This window comes from Crocodylus siamensis, chromosome 4 (assembly GCF_052110815.1).
Source record: "Crocodylus siamensis isolate JL-2025a chromosome 4, ASM5211081v1, whole genome shotgun sequence".
Classification (NCBI taxonomy): Eukaryota; Metazoa; Chordata; order Crocodylia; family Crocodylidae; genus Crocodylus; species Crocodylus siamensis.
Genome location: NC_143398.1, coordinates 128,535,460 through 128,558,041, shown reverse-complemented (window position 1 = coordinate 128,558,041; position 22,582 = coordinate 128,535,460). Strand labels below are relative to the sequence as shown.

General features: G+C 46.1%; 1 protein-coding gene and 2 long non-coding RNA genes across 5 annotated transcripts in view; 2 read left to right on the top strand and 1 right to left on the bottom strand.

The window, feature by feature from the left end:
* LOC149866488 (uncharacterized) overlaps positions 1-5,762 on the top strand; it is an 84,586-nt gene extending 78,824 nt beyond the window's left edge. The window contains exon 3 of the long non-coding RNA XR_016441898.1: positions 757-5,762. This is a non-coding gene — a long non-coding RNA (uncharacterized LOC149866488). The remainder of the gene's footprint in view (positions 1-756) is intronic.
* Positions 1-22,582, bottom strand: part of LOC149866486 (uncharacterized) — a 315,323-nt gene that overhangs the window by 250,818 nt on the left and 41,923 nt on the right. The gene's annotated exons all lie outside the window — the stretch shown is intronic.
* Positions 1-22,582, top strand: part of LOC149866487 (uncharacterized) — a 171,014-nt gene that overhangs the window by 115,988 nt on the left and 32,444 nt on the right. The window lies entirely within an intron of this gene.

Sequence of the window (22,582 nt, the reverse complement as noted above, 5' to 3'; positions counted from 1 at the left end):
ATATAAACATAAAAATGTTAGAAATAGAATATTGTTAGAAATGCACAGCTTGCATCTTGCACCTGATAAGAAGAGATACTGCCAAGGACTTTTTTCCTCTCCCACCCTTGCTACAGCCTTTCTCATGCTAATTGCAGTTTCTCCCCCATCCTCTCCCTAGTCTTTCTCATACAGATTGCAGGAGCCAGAATTCAATTATCTGTGTCCTTGAAAAGGGGGGTGGGGAAGTAAACTCTTGGTGACTGTTGTAGCTTCTGGGCATGCTTAATTAGCTGATGCATATTTACCTCTCTGCCCTGCATACTTAAGTAGTTAATTATACTATACATGCGATGTATGTAGTTATGTAACCACATGTATGCTTGTATGAAACAGAAGTGAGCTGTAAGAGTTCCTGTTTCTGCACACATGCCCAGGAGGGAGAAGATAAATATTCCCTGCAAAATTCCTTTGTTGGTTCGGAGTAATCTGAGTTCTTGACTCTGCTCTGACCCTATTTGCAAATACACCTTTTGTGCCATCTAATGTATGTGTGTCTGTGATTTTTTTGCGGGCCTCCAGAGAAACGAACCGCTTTATGCATCAAAAACACAAGATAAGCCATCAACATATATCCAGCACAACATCTTCACTTCTTGCTTTCGATTCCCTTATAAAAAGAAAAACCCTGTGATAGTTTGGCTAGGCTACCAGAGATGCTTCTGGTGCAACTGTGCTAGTGCTGCTCACTCACTAAGTTATTTTTACCTTCTGCAGTTTACAGTGGTGGACTGTACAGCCATTTACTGAGGCTGTAGAGGAAGAGGAGAAGACTTCACTGCGGCACACTGCCATGTTTTGCAGAGGTCCCAGAGCCAGGAAGGGCGCACCTGAACACAAATACACACATACACGCAGAGTCACACAGTGAAGGCACACCTAATAGACACACACTAGGTGCTCCAATTTGAGAGGAAAGAAGGGCCTGACAGTTCAGTATGGCTACCTGAGATCCTCCTGCTGGTGTTACTGGTGCTGACTGTTGAGTCACCTAAGTTATTTTACCTGCTGCCATTTACAGTGGTGGACTGGACTGAGGCCATGGGGAAGAGGAGGCCTCACTGGGGCACACTGCTGTGTTGTGCAGAGGCCCCAGTGCCAGGAAGGGCACACCTGAACACACACACAGTATCACCCACCCATGTCACAAGTTTTGCCTGCCTGTGGCCAGAGGTGCAGGGCCCCAGAATCCCTTGCACCTATCTCCTTGAAAGCTGGCAGGCTTTGTGGCCACAGCAGGGCCTAGCAGGCCTGCAGTTTGCACCCCCCTGTCCTTAACACCCACACAGTGTCACCTATGTCATGAGTTTTGCTTGTCAGCAGTTTGAGGTGTTATTTCCCACAAACCCCTGCACCTATCTCCTTGAAACTTTCCAGGCTTTGTGGCCTTAGCAGGAGCTACCACCCCTGCAGTTTTCACCCGCTGTGGCTTACACACGACACAAGTGTTGCTTGCCTGCAGCTTGAGGTGCATTTTCCCAGAAATCCCTGCACCTATCGCCCTGAAACTTGGTGGGCTTCACGCCATCAGCAGAGGCTACCACCCTGGAAGTTTAAAAACCAACAAAGTTATAGATATTTCATTTGTTCCCCATTATACTCTGTGGCCAAATCTCCAAATCTCTCTGAATCAACGCTGAATCTTCTGAAGCTGATTCGGAGAACTCAAACTGGAAAAGCAATCCGAATTGATCACTGGCATCTGAATCAGCTGAATCCAGATTGAATAGTCCCCTATTTGCACAGGTCTAATGACTGTGTCATGGAAATTTTTTGAGTATGTGCTGCCAGTACAGAAGAGGTTAAACTGACATGCGCGGTTTGAAGCTGTGAGTGGAAATTTCCAAGGCTCACCCAGTCCTTGCCCCCTGGGTGACCTGCGGAGCTGTCAATCATTGCTGACCTACTTTCCCCACAGACGCATGCTCAGACTGTGTCAGCTCCTGACTGAGAGCATGCTCAGTCAGAACCTGACATGAGGTAATCAGACTAGAAATTTCTCTGCGGAGAGCACGCTGATTGGCTACTAAATTGATATAAAAGTTCTGTGAGCCCCTCCCTCGGTGTGGTGTGTGTGGTGTGTGGTGTGTGTGGAGATCGCGTGGACTAGAGACAGAGGCTGCTGCTGCAGGGACTGCTCTCTGAGTCAGGCTTTAGGGCCTATTGATCTCCTCCTTCGCCTCCTTTGCTTAGTATTTCGTATCACTCGTTACCATTGTGGTTTTTGACTACGTTTATCTGGCTCCTGATTTACCTTTTGAACTGACTAACGGCTTACAATTTCGGATCACCCTTTGGACTTTGTTTAACCCGGCTCTGGATCATCGACCTTGGCTTCCCTCACTAACTACGACTCTGCTTATCCCTCCAACTGACGTCTTCGCTGCATCACCTCCTGGCTACCGACCCCGGCTTTTCGTATTCGACCACCCGATTGTCCATTGCTGTGGACTGGCGTCACGCGACTCATTATCTACGCGTTACAGTTTGTTTTATGTTATACCCATTTATGAGCTGTTGACCAGCCCTGGGACTAGGTCTTCGGACTGAACCTCGTGGGCCAACAGACCCCTTTGTTGTCTGTACGTTATCACTGTAACTGAAGAAGCAACTGTGTGCCTCCGCTTCAAAGCGTGAGTAAAATAAACCATCTTTGTTAAATCACTACGCCTGGGTACTTCTCAGACTCCAAAGCCACTAATCCCGCCTGTCCGTGCCAATAGCCACCACCCGGCCAATCCACCGTGACCGCGACCCCGAGCTTGGCTTGCCAGCTCTGCCGGGTTCATCGCGACAGACTGCTCATGCCCTTGTTAGAAATGCGCAGCTTGCATCTTGCACCTGATAAGAAAGAAATACTGCCCAAGGCTCCTTTCTCCCCCCGGTCCCACCTTAGCTTTTCTCATGCTGATTACAGAAGCTGGAATTCAATTGACTGTGGCCTTGGGGTATGAACCTTTGGCGAACTGTTGTAGTTTCTGGGCATGCTTAATAAGCTGTTACATATTTACCCCTCCGCCCCGCATACTTAAGTAGCTAATTATACTATACATGCGATGTATGTAATGATGTAACTACATGTATGCTTGTATGAAACGGAAGTAGCTGTAAGAGTTCCGGTGTCTGCACACGTGCTCAGGAGAGAGAAGATAAATTCTGCTTGCAAACACAATTAGTTTGTCAGAAGCTGATTTGGGCATCAATGCCCCACTCTGACCTTGTTTGCAAACAAATACATCCTTTTGTGCCAGCTGATGTTTGTGTGTCTGTGATCTTTGCGGGCCTCCAAAGAAATGAACTGCTTTTTGCAACACCCTGGTGTACGACATCTGTCAGAGACAGGATACTGGGCTAGATGGACCATTGGTCTGACCCAATATGGCACTTCTCAGATTCTTATATTCTAGCCTTGCTGAAAGTCCTGCCAGTACCAGCAGAAATCTGTTTTCCTGACAATTTTTGTCAGCCCTGGCTGCTGAGGACCTTGAACCTCTAAAACCTGGGACCCAGACACCTCATTTCTATTATAGCTAGACACTAAGAAACCTCCTAGACAAGCCACCCCCATCTTCAGCATTATTCAAATTGTTCATAAGTTACTAGAATCCTCTAGAAATTTCTGGTCTGCCTGAGACCTGGAACTTATCCCTGATGCCTTTTCTATCAAGGAGCTTATTTTTTCCTATTATAGGCAGGTGACATCTTGGGTGTCAGCTAGAAAATACCTCACTTAATCATTTTCCAGTTATATCAGTGAGGCTGCTGACAGACATGAAAAAAGAAACAGCAATTAACTGGAAGAAGCACATTAGTTTGACCCAGATCTGCAGTGTCTGTGTAGACCATGTACTTCAGGGCTTTTTGGAGCTTTTATCTAAAGCTGATTCAATCGGGTATTACAATAAAAGCACCAAAAAAGACACACTGAAGTGCCTGATCTATATGGACATTGTGTGAGCCAGGTCAAACTAACACAGTGCCTCTTCTGGACACATGCGGGGCTCAGCGCATGGGTGTGCAGAGTTTAAAGAACTGTTTGGGGGTTTTTTTGTGGGGGGAGGTTACATCTATAAACAGTCAAAATTACAAAAGTACATTTATATCAGATATTATAGTATATACAGACATGAAAATAATGAAACTGTACCCAGCTATTCACTAGTTACCAATAGAGAAAAAACATCATAGCAGTAAATTAACTTGGGAGATGTCTATGCATGCCACATGGTGAAACCTAAAAGTAATTTAATTTGCAAGTACATGTGACAGAAGAGTAGAATTTACATTAGGTCAATAAGAGAGACTCTTCACTGTGGCTCCCTCCACATGCAGGTAAAGGTGTGATAAAATAATGTGTGATCCACACAATTGCACCACCTGCTATGTCACATATACATGGCAGGAGGCACAAATGTGGGTTCATGCATTAGAACAAACTGCACCTTATTGCTAGTATAAGAAGCCCAATCCTGGGCTCCCCCTGCATCTGCAAGAAACAGGAACCCATGACTAAGAGCACCGTTTGCTGAGGGACCTCTCAGCCACAGGGCCATGCAAAGCTGGGACTGAGAGTCCCTGCAGCTGATGTAGCTCTGGTTCAGCTGTGCCTTACATGAAGTTGGGAGCTGCGCCCTGTCAAGGTCCTGCATGTGAAGCACAGTGAGGAGCCAGAGCCCCATGAGCTGCAGAATTTCTTGGTCCCAGCTGTGGGGGCAGTGAGGCTGGGATCAGGAGCCATATGTGGAGTTTCATGTACCCCGCTGAGCTCTGGGGAACTGTGATCTCTAGATCTTGGGGGTTGCACCCCTGTGCCTGGGAGCCCTGTCAGCTCCTGCTACATGTGCAAATTAAAGCTTGATAGTAACCAGCTATAAAGTTAGTACACATTTTCAAGGTCTAACTTTATATTTGGTTGAAGCTTTTTATTCTGTGATCAGCTACACATACAAAGTAGCTGTCTCAAGCTAATTGTGCAATTAACCAGTTAATTGTGCAATACTGTAATGTGTAAAGGGGTCCTAAGTCTTTCAGTCTGTCCTTGGTACATTTGAACAAAAGGATGAGTTCAGCTGTTTGATATGAATTTCCTTCCTTTCAAGAAGTAGTGCTGATCTTATCTTTCTCTGTATGTTTTCTTTTAAATTCCCAGTCACAATATTTCTTCTAGTTTAACTAACATCCCTTTTTAATCTTTTAAGGCCATGGACACACAAAGCCAAGCTGTCCTGATTTTAAAGAGTTGCAAAGACAAGACCAGAACCAATGCAGCTCACCCCAACAGTAGCAAGTTTACCTCTTATAAAGCAAAGCTAAATTTGTTACTTTTCAAATGTATCCTTGCACAGTCCACTCATTTCTCACAGTCTATTCAGTTGTGCACATCTGCCAAAGTACTATTTGTTCCAGGTTCATACCTTGTGCATTGTCTCTGTTTTTCCCCAGCCTTAGTTCAACTGGTTTGTGATCCTGCATGGACATTGTAAAATCCAATTTATAACTATCATGTATTAATTAATTGAGCTAAATCAATGTACACCAGCTGTAAATGTATTTAATTGGGTCCACACAGGAATGTGCCTCAATTTTACAAAGCCAATTAACACCCTCACACACACACACACACGCACACACACTGACACACGCTACTCATGAAAACCTGTGCCACATGCTTTTGTAGACAGGTCCTATATTTGATAGATTCATTTTGAACTGGAACGCTTCATAACAATAAAGATGCACTGTTGAATATCAACCTCAATTCTTGTTCTTGTCATGAATTTTCTTCAATGGACCCGTTGTTTTTCTTGTAAGGAGATATAACCTATGCATTTGCCTTTTAGACAGGTTTGTTGTGTATATAATCCAAATAGTTTATTCTAAACAGGAATGCACCCTAAATTTTGGTGCAAACCCTGTTAGAAATTATATAGGTTCCTTTCCTCAGTAGTTAAATTGTTAACAGAACAGCTGGGTTGGACACTATAATTTAAAGGCATAAAAACAAAAAACATTTTTTAATTCCATCAGGACAAATGACCATGTACTGTCTAGCTGTGCTGTCCTGTTGATGGAATTCCATCATACATAAGATATTTATAGTGGTAAGAATATATGTCTTAGCTTGGCAGCAACCTAACTTGAGGTTTGTCCTGATTAAATAATGAAACTAGGATTGCAGCTTCAAATGTTTGTCATTTGGGAAACAATTTAATCCCCAAGATTAATTCTATCCCCATGTCACATGCTTGTCCTTTAATGAATTGTTTTCTTATTCCGTCAGAAATTCTGTATGTATATTTATCTCTCTCTTCTTTTTTTTTTTAATGTGCTATTCGTTATAGCTGGGACTTTTAAAATCTGTAAACTACTTAGACACCAAAATATTTCTGAAATTAAATGGAAATCCATTGGCTCTTTTGAAAATTTCAACCTTCAAAAATATGAGAGGCATAGAAACAAATTTATTAGCACACTGTAAATTCATGGATGTTGTTATAGCTGTATGTTGTGGACACTCTGAACTTTACAGAGTGGCAGTAGGGATATAATGTAGATTCTTCTTGTTCCAAAATCAAAAACCTCCACTATAGGGGCTAACAAAATACAATCTTTAGTTATTTATGGAGCTGTTTCCCACAGTTGATCAACTCTGATTCTTCTAGTGAAAGTCGGTGCTATATATAAGCACCTGTCATTTTAATTCTAGTTTCTTGGGAAATAATTGTTTTTATTTCACAGTGCTGGAGGTTGATGAAGATGTATGAGCTATATGAAGAGCAATGTTTTTCATAATATATGGTTTATTATTAAGCATATCTAAGTCTGTTGACATGCCTTCTCATTACCATGCTGTTTTTGGCCACAACTGCTCTTCATTCTCTATTTGCCTGTATTTAATTTTTTTCTGAATATATAGGATGCAATTTATTGTACACTCATCAGTGATTCTGGATGTTCACAGTACGTGGCCCAGATCCTCAGCCATAGTTCCATTGAATGCTGTGAACCTATGTCAATTTACATCAACTTAGATCTGTTCCAGAATATTTATTTGTAATGCAGCATGAAGGTAATAACCTCATAATTTCTTGGCAAAATAATAGGAGAAAGATGGTGACAACTGTCTGAGGTTTGTAGTACACTTGGCAAGCTAGCCAACTGGTGGGTCAAATATTGCCTATTGACTGCATATTTTTGACTGGTCAAAGATTATAGCCATTTTACAGAAAAACTACATCTTTTGTAGTTTTCTTGACAGAAATACAATTTGCTTATTGTTTTTTGAAACATTTCTTAATGGAAAATTTGTACTTTCTCATGTATTATTTGTACCTATTTGCAATTTTGTACAATTTTTGGTCAATATTTGACTGGTCAATTGACTGAACTTTATTTTACTGGTCAGATACCCAACCCTAGTTTGTAGTGAGTACATTCTTAAAAATCCTCCTGCTAAATACCTAAATGAATACAAATGTGTGTCAAGCAAAGAATAAACTTAAGGAGATACAAAATCAGAGTATTCAGAGATTGAAAAGACCGTTTACAATTAGCCCATACTCCTACAAAGCAAGATACTGTCAGGGAACTTTAGTTCTCATATTTCCTAGATTTCATAGATTTCATAGACATTAGGGCTGGAAGGGACCTCGGGAGATCATCGAGTCCAGCCCCCTGCCCAAAGGGCAGGAAGTCAGCTGGGGTCATAGGATCCCAGCAAGATAAGCATCCAATTTACTCTTGAAGGTGTGCAGTGTAGATGCTTGAACCACCTCCGCTGGCAGACTGTTCCAGACCTTGGGGGCTTGGACAGTAAAGAAATTCTTCCTTATGTCCAGCCTGAAACGGTCTTGCAGGAGTTTGTGACCATTCGACCTCGTCATCCCTTGGGGCGCTCTGGTGACCAAACGTCCCCCCAGATCCTGGTGGTCACCCTTGATAAATTTATAGGTGGCCATCAGATCACCCCTGAGCCTACACTTTTCCAGGCTAAAGAGTCCCATGGCTCTCAGCCTCTCATCGTAAGATCTGTTTTCGTGACCTCTGATCATGCGCGTGGCTCTCCTCTGGACTCTCTCAAGCTTCTCCACATCCTTTTTGAATTGTGGAGGCCAAAACTAGACGCAGTACTCCAGCTGCGGCCTCACCAAGGCCAAGTACAAGGGGAGAATGATGTCCCGGGATTTGCTCGAGAACCATCTATGGATGCAAGCCAGCATTTTGGTCACTTTACTAGCCGCAGCATCGCATTGGAGGCTCATGTTCATCTTGTGGTCAATGATGACCCCCAAGTCTCTTTCTTCTGTAGTGCTAACCAACGTAGCACTGCTGAGCCTATAAGGATGCTGCAGGTTTTTCCTCCCAAGGTGGAGAACCTTGCATTTTTTGGTGTTAAACTCCATGAGGTTCTCATCTGCCCATTCGCTGAGCTTGTCCAGGTCAGCCTGGATCACGCGCCTGTCCTCTGGCGTGGATGCTTTGCCCCAAAGTTTGGTGTCATCGGCGAACTTGGCCAGTCCACTCCCGACTCCAATGTCCACATCGTTAATGAAGATGTTGAACAGTATGGGTCCCAGGACAGAGCCTTGAGGGACCCCACTGGTCACAGGGCACCACAATGAGTGACTGCCATCAATCACAACCCTCTGGGTCCGACCACGAAGCCAATTTCCCAGCCAGCGGATCGTGGTGGAGCCAAGGCCACAACTGGGCAGTTTGGCCAAGAGGTGATCATGGGATACCAGATCAAAAGCTTTTTTGAAGTCAAGATATATGACATCAACCTCTTCTCCCTTGTCCAGGTGATAGGTCACCTGGTCATAGAAGGAAATGAGATTGGTCAAACAAGACCTACCCGCAACAAACCCATGCTGGCTATCCCTTAGAATGTTAGCCTGGGCCAGTCCCTCAAGGATGGCCTCCTTAATAAACTTTTCCAAGATCTTCCCCAGGATAGAAGTCAGGCTAATGGGCCTGTAGTTAGCCGGATCCACTCTCCTCCCTTTCTTGAAGATCGGCACCACATTGGCTTTCTTCCAGTCTTCGGGCACTACACCAGAGCGCCAGGAGTTTTCAAAGATCCATGCCAGGGGCTAGGCTATGACACTCGCCAGCTCCTTGAGTACCCTGGGGTGCGGATTGTCAGGGCCAGCTGACTTGAAGGTATCCAGCTTCTCAAGGTGTTCCTTCACGAGGTCAGCATTGATGGAGGGTAGGGGATCCCCCTCACCCAGATTTCCCTGTCCCATAGCAGGCATGGGCATCCCATGTGACTGATGAAAGACTGACGCAAAGTACCTATTTAATAGGTTGGCTTTTTCCTGGGCGTCAGTTGTCAGTTGCCCCATCTGGTTTAGCAGGGGTCCAACGTTGCCCTTCCTTTTCCTCCAGCTCCCCACATATCTGAAAAAGGACTTTTTGTTGTCCTTGATGCCTGAAGCTAGTTGGAGTTCAGTTGCAGCCTTGGCTTTCCTGGTTTGCTCCCTGCAGGACCGGACCAGCGCGGAGTAATCCTCCTTGGAGGTGAATCCCGTCCTCCATCCTTTGTAGGCTTTCCTTTTTAGCCACAGGAGGTCCGGTAGGTCCCTGGAGAGCCAGGGGGGCTGCTGTGCCTTCTTGCTGCCTTTCCTCCGTGTTGGAATAGATTTAGCTTGTGCATTGAGGATCGCTTCCTTGAGAAGCAACCACTCTTCTTGAACTCCCATCTCCCTGGGGTCATGGTCCCTGAGGGCCTGACCGACTAGCCTCTTGAGCTTGTCAAAGTTGGCTTTTCTGAAGTCAAGGACTTCTGTGTTGCTGACTGACTTGCCAGCTTTACGGCGGATGGTGAAGGTGATCAGCTCGTGGTCGCTGTCACCCACCTTCCCATCGATCACTAGGTCGCCGATTAGGTCGTCCCCCGTAGCCAGTACCAGGTCGAGCAGCGCTTTGCCTCTCGTTGGCCCATAGACTTCTTGAGTCAGGTAGAGGTCATCCACGCATGAGAGAAAGCTTTGCGACCGCTCGGATTTTGCTGAGTGATCTTCCCACGAGATGTCCGGGTAATTGATCCTTTTACGATCAGGTCACCAAATCATTAGACGCAGGGGTTGCTGTGGATGTAGTCTTTTTGGACTTCCGGAAGGCTTTCGACACTGTCTCTCACCCTGTCCTCATCAAAAAGCTGAGAGACTGTGGTGTCGATGCCCACACGGTCAAATGGGTCGCCAGCTGGTTGGAGGGCCGCACCCAGAGGGTGGTAGTGGATGGGTTCTTCTCGACCTGGAAGGATGTGGGCAGTGGGGTTCCGCAGGGCTCGGTCCTCGGGCCTGCACTGTTCAACATCTTCATCAGTGACTTGGATGAGGGGGTAGAAAGCACCCTGTTCAAGTTTGCTGATGACACTAAGATGTGGGGGGATGTGGGTGCACTAGAAGGGTGCAATAGGCTACAAGCTGACCTTGACAGGTTGCAACGGTGGGCGGATGAGAATAGGATGGGGTTTAACACTGACAAGTGCAAGGTGTTGCACATGGGGAGGAAGAACCGGCACCACACTTACAGGTTGGGGAACTCTCCTCTTGCCAGCACGGAGACGGAAAAGGATCTTGGAGTCGTCATTGACTCCACGATGAACATGGGCCGGCAGTGTGGGGAGGCAGTCAAGAAGGCCAATCGTACCCTATCATGCATCCACAGATGCATCTCGAGCAGGTCCAGGGAGGTGATCCTCCCCCTCTATGCGGCACTGGTCAGGCCGCAGCTGGAGTACTGCATCCAGTTCTGGGCGCCACACTTCAAGAGGGACGTGGACAATATGGAAAGAGTTCAGAGGAGGGCCACTCGTATGATCAGGGGTCAGCAGGGCAGGCCTTATGAGGATAGGCTACGGGACCTGAACCTGTTTAGCCTCCACAAGAGAAGGCTAAGGGGGGACCTTGTGGCCTGCTACAAACTGGTCAGGGGGGATCAGCAGGTATTGGGGGAGTCCCTGTTCCCCCGTGCGCTGCCAGGAGTGACCAGGAATAACGGTCACAAACTGGCGGAGGGTAAGTTTAGATTAGATATTAGGAGGCGCTACTTCACAGTCAGGGTGGCTAGGGCCTGGAACCGGCTTCCAGGGGAAGTGGTGCAGGCTCCTAGCCTGGGGATTTTTAAAAGGAAGTTAGATGAGCACCTTGCCGGGGTCATCTGACCCCGGTGCTCTTTCCTGCTAAGGCAGGGGGTCGGACTAGATGATCTACCTAGGTCCCTTCCGACTCTAGCTACTATGAAACTATGAAACTATAAGTCACCCATGACAACCAAGGTCCTGGAGCAAGCAGCCTCAGTCAGTTCCCGGGCGAAGTCCTGGTCAAGCTCAGGACTTTGTGTGGGAGGTCTGTAGTAGACTCCCACAGTTGTGTCCCCTGTGCCGTATTCCCCACGAATTTTTACCCAGAGGGTCTCTAGCTGTCCATGCCGGTCGCCAACATCAGCTTGCAGGGACATGTAGCTTTCCTTCACATAGAGAGCTACACCCCTGCCCCTTTTGTCAACACGTTCCCTCCTGTACAGGGTATAGCCCTCTATACCCGTGGTCCAGTCATGGGTGGAGTCCCACCAGGTCTCCGTTATCCCAATGACATCATATTTCTTTGCACTGAGCAGAAGGACGAGCTCGTCCTGCTTGTTGCCCAGGCTCCTGGCATTAGTGTACAGGCAGGCAAGTGTGCCCTTGGGGGCTCTTGCCTTGCCCACAGATTGTGCCAGGGCTGGGGCAGGGGTGGGCTCCCTTAAGTGCCTTGGTCCGCTGGCTTTGCAAGGGTCACTCTGCAGGCCAGCAGTGGCAGTAGTCCACCCATCCCCCAGCGGGCTTAGTTTAAAGCCCGGTGGAGCAGGTCAGCCAGCCTGGCTGAGAAGAGCCTCCTCCCCAGGGGGGAGAGGTGGAGGCCATCTCTTCCCAGCAGCTCGCTGCCTCTCTCGCCAAAGAGTGGGCTGTGGTCATGGAAGCCAAAGCCTTCCCAATGACACCAGCGCCGCAGTCTTTGGTTGACTGCGTGGATCCTCCTCTCCCTCCTCAGCCCATAGCCCGAGACTGGGAGGATGGACGAAAACACCACCTGAGCTCCCAGACCCCTAAGCCCCACTCCCAACTCCCTGTAGCACCTCATGACCTGGCTGGGGGTGCTCCGAGCCATGTCATTGGTGCCCACATGAATAAGGAGCATGGGGTAGTGGTCTGTGGGCCAGAGGAGCTGCGGGATCCTCTCCACAATGTCTCGGATGCGGGCCCCCGGGAAGCAGCAGACTTCCCGGGCTAAGGGGTTGGGGTGGCAGATTGCCCCCTCGGTCCCCCGCAGGATGGAGTCTCCCACAACAAATACCTTTCGCTTTGTCTTGGGGAGAGCGGGGGCAGTAGCTGCGGTCGAGCGTGGGTTGCCTGCGGGAGCTGGCAACTGAGCAGTCTCTGCCAGGGCTGCAAGAGGTGCGAACCTGTTGCTAAGCTCCGGCGAGGGAGGGGCCTTGGTGCGGCGGGCCTTGGGGCCCTTGACCACCTTGGTCCATGCCCCTGACTGGGCAGAGCGGGAGGTCCCAGAGTCCTCCTTAGTCGTGGATGGAGAACAAGCAGGAAGAACTCAAATTTTTGCTTGAAGATAATAACTTTGATTTAGTGGGGCTAACGGAAACATGGTGGGACCCTACCCATAACTGGGTGGTACACATTGAGGGCTACAGGTTGTACAGAAGGGACAGAGTAGGGATGAAAGCGGGTGGGTTTGCTCTCTATGTAAAGGAGCATTATACATCTACCCTAATCAAAATAAGATCAGAGGAGGAGAAAATTGAGGCATTGTGGGTTAGGATACATGGAAGTTGTGGGAAAGGGACTCGTTGGGGGGGTTCTACTACAGACCACCACACCAAGAGGAAAAGCTGTACTTGGAATTCTTGAGACAGCTCTCAGAGGCCGTACAGTCTAGGGACGTGGTTAGCATGGGGGACCTAAACTATGCTGACATCTGCTGGGAGGAGCAGTCAGCCAAATCCAACTGTTCACATAGGTTCTTAACCTGTGTGCAGGACCTTCGCCTAACACAGTATGTATACGGTCCCACTTGGGGGAATGCCTTACTGGACTTGGTGTTGGCTATGGGGGTGGACCTGGTAGGGGAGCTGCAAATTCGTGGTCACCTTGGGGACAGTGACCACCAATCAGTTCAATTCACCATACGGCATAGGGTGGATAAGATAACTAGTAGTGTGGAAGTGGTTGACTTTAGGAAGGATAACTTCAGTATGCTTAGGAGTCTAGTCAATGACTCACTGCAGAAGAAGAGTATTGGCAAGATGGGAGTTCAGGAAGGGCGAACATTCCTAAAGGAAGTGATCCTTCAGGCACACAGGAAGAACATCCCAGTGTGCGGGAAAAGGGGGAAAGGAGCCAAAAACTTCCTTGGCTAAACAGGGAAATCCAGGGGAGCCTAAGGGCAAAAAAGAAGGCAAATAGGTGGTGGGAGCAGGGGGAAGCTACCAAGGAGGAGTATACCTACTTTGTCCGCACTTGCAGGGAGGCAGTTAGAAAGGCCAAAGCAACTACAGAGCTGAGGCTGGTAACACAAATTAAACACTACAAAAAGTATATTTTTAGATATGTAGGGAGTAAAAGGAAGGTGCAGGGCAGCATAGGACCCCTACTGAATAAGGAAGAGCAATTAGTGACAGATGGGGGGACAAGGCTGAGCTATTCAATGAGTACTAGATAATGTACTAGATAAGCGATCCAAAAAGAAGTACTAGATGATGGTGCAGTAACAAAGGTCCTGTATTGCCACATGTAGACATGCCCTCTGTGCTCTGGGCAGCAGCAGCAGCTAGGGCCACAGTGGTTGGGCTGGTGGTGTTGGCAGCTGGCTTAAAAATCAATGTCCAAGGCTAATACCCCAGTCATCCACCTGTAGCGATGCTACTGCATTGACTCCCTTGAATGAACATTCCAGTCATAAAGTTAAAAGAGAGATAGATGATAGAGAAAGGAGAGGACCAAGAAGGGAATGGCAGACTAGCTTTTCAGCAGTCTTGTAAATTTTATCCAAATATTTCTAGGTTTTGATCCAAAGTTCTTTGAATCCATATAATCCTGTTGGCACTAGCCTATTCTTTCTTTGGCAGTGGTAGATGTTGACCAAGTCAGTATGGGAAGGCTTTAATGATGTAATTTTTTAAGAATAAGTCAGAGGGATGTATACCAGTCTTGGCATCCATCTATCAGTGAGTAACAATGGATATTGCAGCTATTCTACTGACTGGTGGTATATTTTCTCTTGTGGCTCTAGAGACCGATAGACTTACAGGTCCTGCCACAGCGGTCACATAGTTAGGGGCGACTCTACTGATAGGCTGCTTCCTTCAGTCATGTTTCTGTTGTAATTTAAGTAACCATTTCTCATCATGATATTGGACTCCATGATTGAGAAGTGAACACCACTTTGTCCTGTCTCTTGCTAAGGCCTCCCAAAGATTTAGGTTGATTCCAAAAGCCTTCATGTTCTGCTTGCAGATACCTCTGAAGCACAATTTTGGGCACCCTACTCTTCTCTCCCCACCTGCAATTTTTCCATACAGGATGTCCTTTGGGAAGTGCCCATCTTCCATCCTGCAGAGATGGCCTAGCCAACATAGGTGCCACTTTCTTAGTAGTGCAGTGATAATTGGTAAGTTGGCTTTGGCGATGACATTTTGTCTTGCCACTTGATGTCAAAGATGTGCCTAAATGATGTACGTGGAAGCTGTTCAGCTTCTTTTCTTGATATGCATATGTTGACCATGTCCCACTGCTGTGCATAAGGACATTGAGGATGCAGGCTTTGTACATAGGCAGATTAGTTTTGATTGTGAGTTTTGTATTGTTTCAGACTCATTAGGAGAGCTTACTTAAAGTGGTAGCAGCCTTTCCAGTGCACACATTTACATCTTTATCCAACAATAGGTTGTCACTCACTGTGGATCCAAGGTAGCAGAATTTGTTCACTGTCTTGAGAGGTGTGTTGTCAAGGCTGATAGATGATGACTGGCAAACACTGGTCAGGGCAAACATCTTGCAAGCATAGGAGAGGCAATTCATAAGTATTTGTAGTTGACCTTCTTCATGGGCAGTAAATACAGCAAAAGGAGCTCCTGAATGAATATGTGCCTCACTTTTGTTTTGGCCTTTAAACATGCTCTGATCTTGTACGAAGGTATATGTCTTCCTCCAAGCCATCAAAGGTGGCAACAGGATACAGAAGAAGATCCCAAAGAGTGTTGGCATCAGAACACAAACCTGTTTCATGTATGCCAATAGGTCACCTAGAATATCACAAGTCTGGGGCAGAATAGCATCATCCCTTCCCCATGAGTTTAGGAAGAAAGAATACTACCTATTCATATCACTACTAATTGAAGGGAGCACAGGATTTAAATATACCTTCACTAGTTTAATATTTCCTGGCATTTTGTCCCTGCATATTTAATTGCATTACTCTGCCTCTGGAAATCCCATTGCAATAAGGTGTCACTATATGACAGCTTGGAGATTTCCAATAGTTCGCTTCTTTCTTCATTTTATTGTTTACTTAAGTGCTAATCCATTTTTTAATAATCAACAAGAGGGCTGGAATCATGATTTCTGGTTTGGATATGTATACAAGGACATTGTCTACATATAATATCAATTTAGGCACCATGGAACCTAGCTGTATGCTTCTGAAGTAAGAATAAGTCCATACAGATATTTCTGGAGGCTTATGAGCCAAATCAAAACCCTGAGGAGATAATAGGCCTCCCAGCGTAGAACACTTGTAGAGACTGAAAACTTCAAAGACTATGTTTGCATTGAGAGGTTGTGTGAAAATGAGCTGAATTCAGAAACTAACAGAGGTCCAAATGCTAGTATATGCAAAATATACAGCACAAATGTCTGAAGCCCATCCTATCAAAGGCATGTTTTTAAGCATCATAAATTATTGAAGGTTATCACAGCCATGACAGCCTCTGACAAACGCAACTTGCTTTGGATGCAGTGCAGAGCTCAAAATATTCTTTAGTACTATTGTGATGTGGCATCATCATTAGTAAGTGAAATTGATCCATAATTCAAATTCAGTAGGGCACTCTCCTCCTGGTTTTCTCATAAGACGAATCAAACTCTTTAAGGTCATGTAGATGACACACTATTTCCCATTTATGCTGATTCAACTGTGTTTGTGTTTGCACAATCCGGGATTTTCTGCTGCTCTAAAAGTCCATTTATCACCTTAAACTAACACTACTAGTGTTCTTTTGTGCTCCTCCATAGTTATGCTGCCCCAGCTATGGAATTGTTTCATCCAAACAGTCACCAACTGCAAAGACTTGCAATTAATCCCCTTCACCACCAGCTGGTGTTGGGTTCTGGCATTTAACCAGTAGGTGCTGCTGTGGGTTGTGTGGAGTTTGTCTGTTGTTTCTTTTGTTTTTTTACTTTCGCTTACTCCTCCCCTCTCCCTCACAAAAGTGGCCACAGTCAAATCAGGTATGGTGGAGGAAGCTTGTACCCCAACCCCAAGTGGTGTACTACCCCTTCTTAATTTGTCCTCCCCCCTGATCTATAACTACCCAGACTTTAACTACCCAGAAATTTCGTGGGAGGAGCGCTCGGCCAAATCTGAGCGGTTGCAAAGCTTTCTATCATGTGTTGATGACCTCTATCTGACACAGGAATTCTATGGGCCAACAAGAGGTAAAGTACTGCTTGACCTTGTACTGGCAACTGGGGATGACCTAATCAGTGACCTAATGATCGAAGGGAAGCTGGGTGACAGTGACCACAAGCTGATCACCTTCACCATCTACCGTAAAGCTGGCAAGTCAATCAGTAATACAGAAGTCCTCGACTTCAGGAAAGCTGACTTTGACAAGCTAAGGAGGCTTGTCAGAGAGGCCCAAAAAGGCCACAACCCAATGGAGAGGGGAGTTCAGGATGAGTGGTGGCTCCTCAAGGGAGCAACCCTGGATGTGCAAGCAAAGCCCATCCCATCTTAGAGGAAAGACAGCAAAAGGGCACAGCAGCCCCCTTGGCTCTCCAGGGGACTGGTGGACCTCCTGTGTCTTAAAAGGAAGACCCACAAAGGATGAAGGACTGGAACCGCCACCAAGGAAGAATACTCTGCTCTGGTCTGGACCTGAAGAGAACAAATCAGGAAAGCCAAGGCTGTGATGGAACTCCAGCTAGCTACAAATATCAAGGACAATAAAAAGTCCTTTTTTAGCTATGTGGGGAACTGGAGGAAAAGCAAGGACAACACTGGACCCCTGCTAAACCAGATGGGGCAACTGACAATCAACGCCCAGGAAAAAGTAAACTTGATAAATGGGTACTTTGTGCCAGTTTTTCACCAGTCTCATGGGACGGCCCTGCCCACTATGGGTCAGGGAGGCCCAGGTGAGGGAGATTCTTTGCCCTCCATCAAAGCTGACCTCGTGAAGGAACATCTTGACAGGCTGGATACCTTCAAGTCAGCTGGCCCTGATGGGTTACACCCAAGGGTACTCAGGGAGCTGGAGAGCATCATAGCTCAGTCTCTGGCACGGATCTTTGAGAGCTCTTGGCACTCTGGTGAAGTGCCCGATGATTGGAAGAGGGCCAATGTCATGCTTATCTTCAAGAAAGGGAGGAAAGTAGACCCGGCAAACTACAGGCCCGTCAGCCTGACCTCTATCCTGGGGAAGGTCTTGGAAAAGATTAGCAAAGAGGCCTTCCTTAATGGACTAGATGAAGGCAATATCCTGAGGGATACCCAGCATGGGTTTGCTGCGGGTAGGTCTTGCTTGACCAATCTCATTTCCTTTTATGACCAGGTGACTTATCACCTGGACAAGGGGGATAGATCAACTTTGTATATCTTGACTTTAAAAAAGCCTTCGATCTGGTATCCCACGATCACCGCTTGGCTAAACTGGCTAACTGTGGCCTCAGCCTCACCATGATCTGCTAGCTGGGGAATTGGCTCTGTCTTGGTGCACTGTGACCAGTGGAGTCCCTCAAGGCTTTGTCCTACGACCTATATTATTTAACATCTTCATTAATGATGTGGACATTGGCGTCAGAAGCAGACTGGCCAAGTTTGCTGGTGACACCAAACTCTGGGGTAAAGCATCCACACCTGAGGGCAGGAGGGTGATCCAGGTGGATCTTGACAGGTTCGTGAAATGGACAGATGAGAACCTGATGGTGTTTAACACCGAAAAAAGCAAGGTTTTCTACCTTGAGAGGAAAAAACTGCATCATGCTTATAGGCTTGGTAGTGCTATGCTGGTTAGCTCTACAGACGAAAAGGACTTGGGGGTCATGGTTGACCACAAGAGGAACATGAGCCTTCAGTGTGATGCTGCAGCTAGTAAAGTGAGCAAAACGCTGGCTTGCATCCATAGACACTTCTCAAGCAAATCCCAGGACATCATACTCCCATTGTACTCAGCCTTGGTAAGGCTGCAGCTGGAGTACTGCATCTAGTTTTGGGCTCCACAATTCAAAAAGGATGTGGAGAAGCTTGAGAGGGTGCAGAGGAGAGCCATGTGCATGATCAGAGGTCAGGAAAACAGACATTATGATAAGAGGCTGAGAGCAATGGGGTTATTCAGCCTGGAAAAGCGCAGGCTCAGGGGTGATCTGGTGGCCAGCTATAAGTTTATCAGGGATGCTCATCAGGATCTGGGGGGATGTTTGTTTCACCGGAGCACCCCAAGGAATGACAAGATCAAATGGTCACAAACTCTGCCACGACTGATTCAGGCTGGACATAAGAAAGAACTTCTTCAGTGTCCGAGCCCCCAAGGTTTAGAATAGACTGCTGCCGGAGGCAGTTCAAGCACCAACTTTGAACACCTTCAAGACACATTTGGATGCTTATATTGCTGGGATTCTATGATCCCTGCTGACTTCCTGCCCCTGGGCAGGGGGCTGGACTCGATGATCCTCTGGGGTCCCTTCCAACCCAAATGTCTATGAAATTAAAAAATCTACGAAATCTATAGTCTGTCCTCCTGCACCCACCCATGTATCCTCCACCTGCCCTCCCAAATCCACCTACACCCCCTGCTGTGTGCCCCCAGTGCAGTGGGCATAGCTCCTGAAGACAGCTCCAGTAATATCCCCAGAATGGTGTTTTGTAACTAATTTGAAACTTTGGGGTCAGTGGCTACTTCAGCATTTCCCAACCAGTGTGCTGTAGCATGCTGGTGTGCCATGAGGCACATCTAGGTGTGCTGCTGCATTTTGGGCTGGAGCCAAACCCCCCACCTGCTGCTGCAGGCAGCCAGACAGACAAGGGGCATGGCTCCACCCAGTGATTCAAACACTGTGCCGCCCATTTCCCATCCCCCCATTTGCAGCGTTTGGCTGCTCACCTCCCTCCCTCCCCTCCAGTTGGCCAGTGTGCTATGCTGTGGAGGAGGCCATGCAAGTTTGTTGTGGGGTGAAAAAGATTGGGAAATGCTGCGCTACATGACTTCATTCAATATTGCAAACCTTCTGGACTTCACATTCCATTTCAGAAACATGAATAGTCCAGGATGCTGGCTGCCAGACCCACCAGGGATGGGGACAAGCATGAAAAAAGCATCAAAGAAAGTCCTGACCTGGGCTGTGTTCATAGTTTTGATATATGTATATTTTTTCATTTCATATATTTTTTTTTATTTTATATTGTAATGATGGGGTGGAGCAGGAGGAAAAATCCCCATTTTGTACATTAAGTATTTTATAGGAGTCTTTTACATTTGTTTATATTTTATTTATTTTATCTTTATATATTTATTATATATTATTATTTTATGTAGTTATATATATTTCTTTATTTGTTTTCATTTATATTTCCTGTATATATAGTTCTTATTTTATATTGTTAAGGTGCTGGGTGGGAGGAAACCCTCGCGCTTTGTGTATATTATTTCTATTATTATAATTTATTTAAATTTATTATTATTATTAAAATCATTCAAATCTTATTTTAAAATTACTTATTATTTATTTGTTTAAAGTATCCCTTTTTTTATTAAAAAAGAATGCACCACACCTGCCTTTTTTCTGATGAATAAAGTTTTGATTTTGTTCTCTAAAATGTGTGATGTTTTCTTTGATGGGAAAAATTGGGGGGGGGGGGGGGGGTGCCACCAGCATTTCTTGTAAAAAAGACTGCACCCACCCACAGCAGCAAGCAGGCAGGAAAGATAAAGCAGCAATCTGCAAAACTTCTCCAGGCATGGATCACCCTCACAAAGCCTTTAAAGATTTTAGCAAGTCTTTGCATTACAATGCATTTCATATGCATACTTGCCGAGGTGGGGAGGGGGTTAGCTTCTGCTGCTGCAGCTCCAAAGCAGCAGCTTTTCTTCCCCCCCACCCCAGCTTTTATTTTCTCTCATTCCCTAGCAGTGTTTTCCTTGCAGGTTGTACTGACTGTTATGGGAGGGAGATGCAATGCAAAAAAAAATTTTTTTTCAATGTTTTCTTTGTAATGCAATGTTTTCCAGTTTTGTAGGCCCCCTCCCCTCCCCACCTGGCCAGCTGCAACCTGCACTCCACCCCCCAGGAGAGAGTTCATTAGATGTTGGTCAGGATTGCTTTGGCCTCAAGTTACAGCACAGAAAAGGTCCTGCCAAGGCTCTACAATGGGTATAGGGATGTCCTCATCAGCTACCTCAGGGAATCTGATTAAAAACACCCTAGCAGGGAGCTGACAATTAGCCAAGGCCAGGGTTTCATAAACCACTCTGCTCCCTAATAAGAGAGACCAGAAGTCTTATCCAGCAGATGGCTATCCACAGCTCAGCAGTAGCTTTTCTAAAGACAATCCATACATATTATTGAATTGCCTAGAAGAGATGAAAACCAATCTTTAATATGGCCCCTGAACAGCTTTTTGTGTCCTGCCTGGGAAGCTACTGCACTCCCCCCTGCCCCGGCTCCCAGACAGCTCCAAACTGTTCCCCCACTTCCAGGTCCATGCTCTGAAATCAAGCAGGAGCAAGTACAAATCAGCATTTTTTGTTCCTCATCTTTATTTTTTTTCACAGTGAATTCAGCAAAATCCCAATAAAGTTTAAACAGTGTACACAATTTTGTTTTAGTCAATAATACCATTGGTACTCAAGTGGTGAATACATTTTTTTCTAAAGACATTACAGCAATTGCCAGTAAACACGGAGTTTGGAAAAACTGGTAAGTGGCCCCATTCACTAAGGTCAAATGTGACCATATGCATTATACCTTACATATAACAACTTTCAAATTTTTGCTGGCCACAAAGCTTAGGGAGGGAGTCATAAAGGTTGGGACAGTTGGGTCTTTTGGGCAGGGAGATAAGGCCCCAGGCATAGTCCTAAAGGGGCCAGTAGGGTTGCCCGAAGACAGCTGGATCATCAGCAGCATCACCTGAATGGTAAGTTTTTTGCAAGAAGTTTGAAACTTTGGCGTGCGTGGCTACATGACTTCCTTCAATATTGAAAACCTTGCTGAACTACACATTCCATTTCAGAAACATAAAGAATAGTCCAGGGGTAGATGGGTAGGTGGGGCGTAAGGCCCCAGACATGGGCCAAAAGGGCCTCAGGAGGGTTTTCCCTGCTGGATTCCACCTAACACTGCTTTCTCACTGAGTCAGGAAAAAACCCATACTACAGCATAACCAACATAGCAGGCCCACCTAGGTGTGGGCCTGCTATGTACGCAATATCCATTACATATAGTAACTTTTGAATTTTTGCTGATCACAAAGCTTAGGCAGGGAGGGTGGATGGACAGAGGGTGACTTGGGTGTGAGGTGTAAGGCCCCAGGCATGGGCCTAAAGGGGCCCCAGGGGGGTTTTACCCACTGGATTGTGCCCAACTCAGCTTTCTGGCTGACTCGGCCAAAAACCCAAACCATATTTTCTTTGATAGGCAGTATTGGCATGGGTGTGGATGGGCCAAGAAGAAGCATGTGAGAAGAAGGCCTCCCCAATTCAGAGACAAAACTCAAGGAGACAGAAGGCTCAGCTTGCAAGACTTTGTGGCCAGCAACAATTTGAAAATTACAGTTTGTAAGGGAGGAGGGTTATTACAGAGCACGGATTGGTCTGTGGGTGAGTGGGGCAAAGAGCCCAGAGGCAAGGCCTCCCCAATTCAGAAAAGAAACTGAAGGAGACAGAAGACACAACTGCATTTGTGGCCAGCAGAATTCAAATGTTACCAGGTGTAAGGGAGAGGTTTTTGAAACTGGCTGAGTGGGGCAAAGAGCATCCATCTCCCCACCCCACCCCCTTGCCCATATGCCACTGCAGTGGGCACAGATCCTGGAAACAGCTGTAGCACAGAGTGGATAAAAATCTGTGATTTCTTTAAGAAATCAAAAAAAAATCAGATTTTTAAAAAATTTAAATCTGATTTTTTTTTTAAAATCACTAAGATACTTTCTCATTTAAAAAAGAACAGTTACAATTAAATCTCATCACATACATGATAAACCTACATTTACAGTCTCATAACAATGAGTTAATGGCTCTGTCACACTCACACACATTGAGTTAC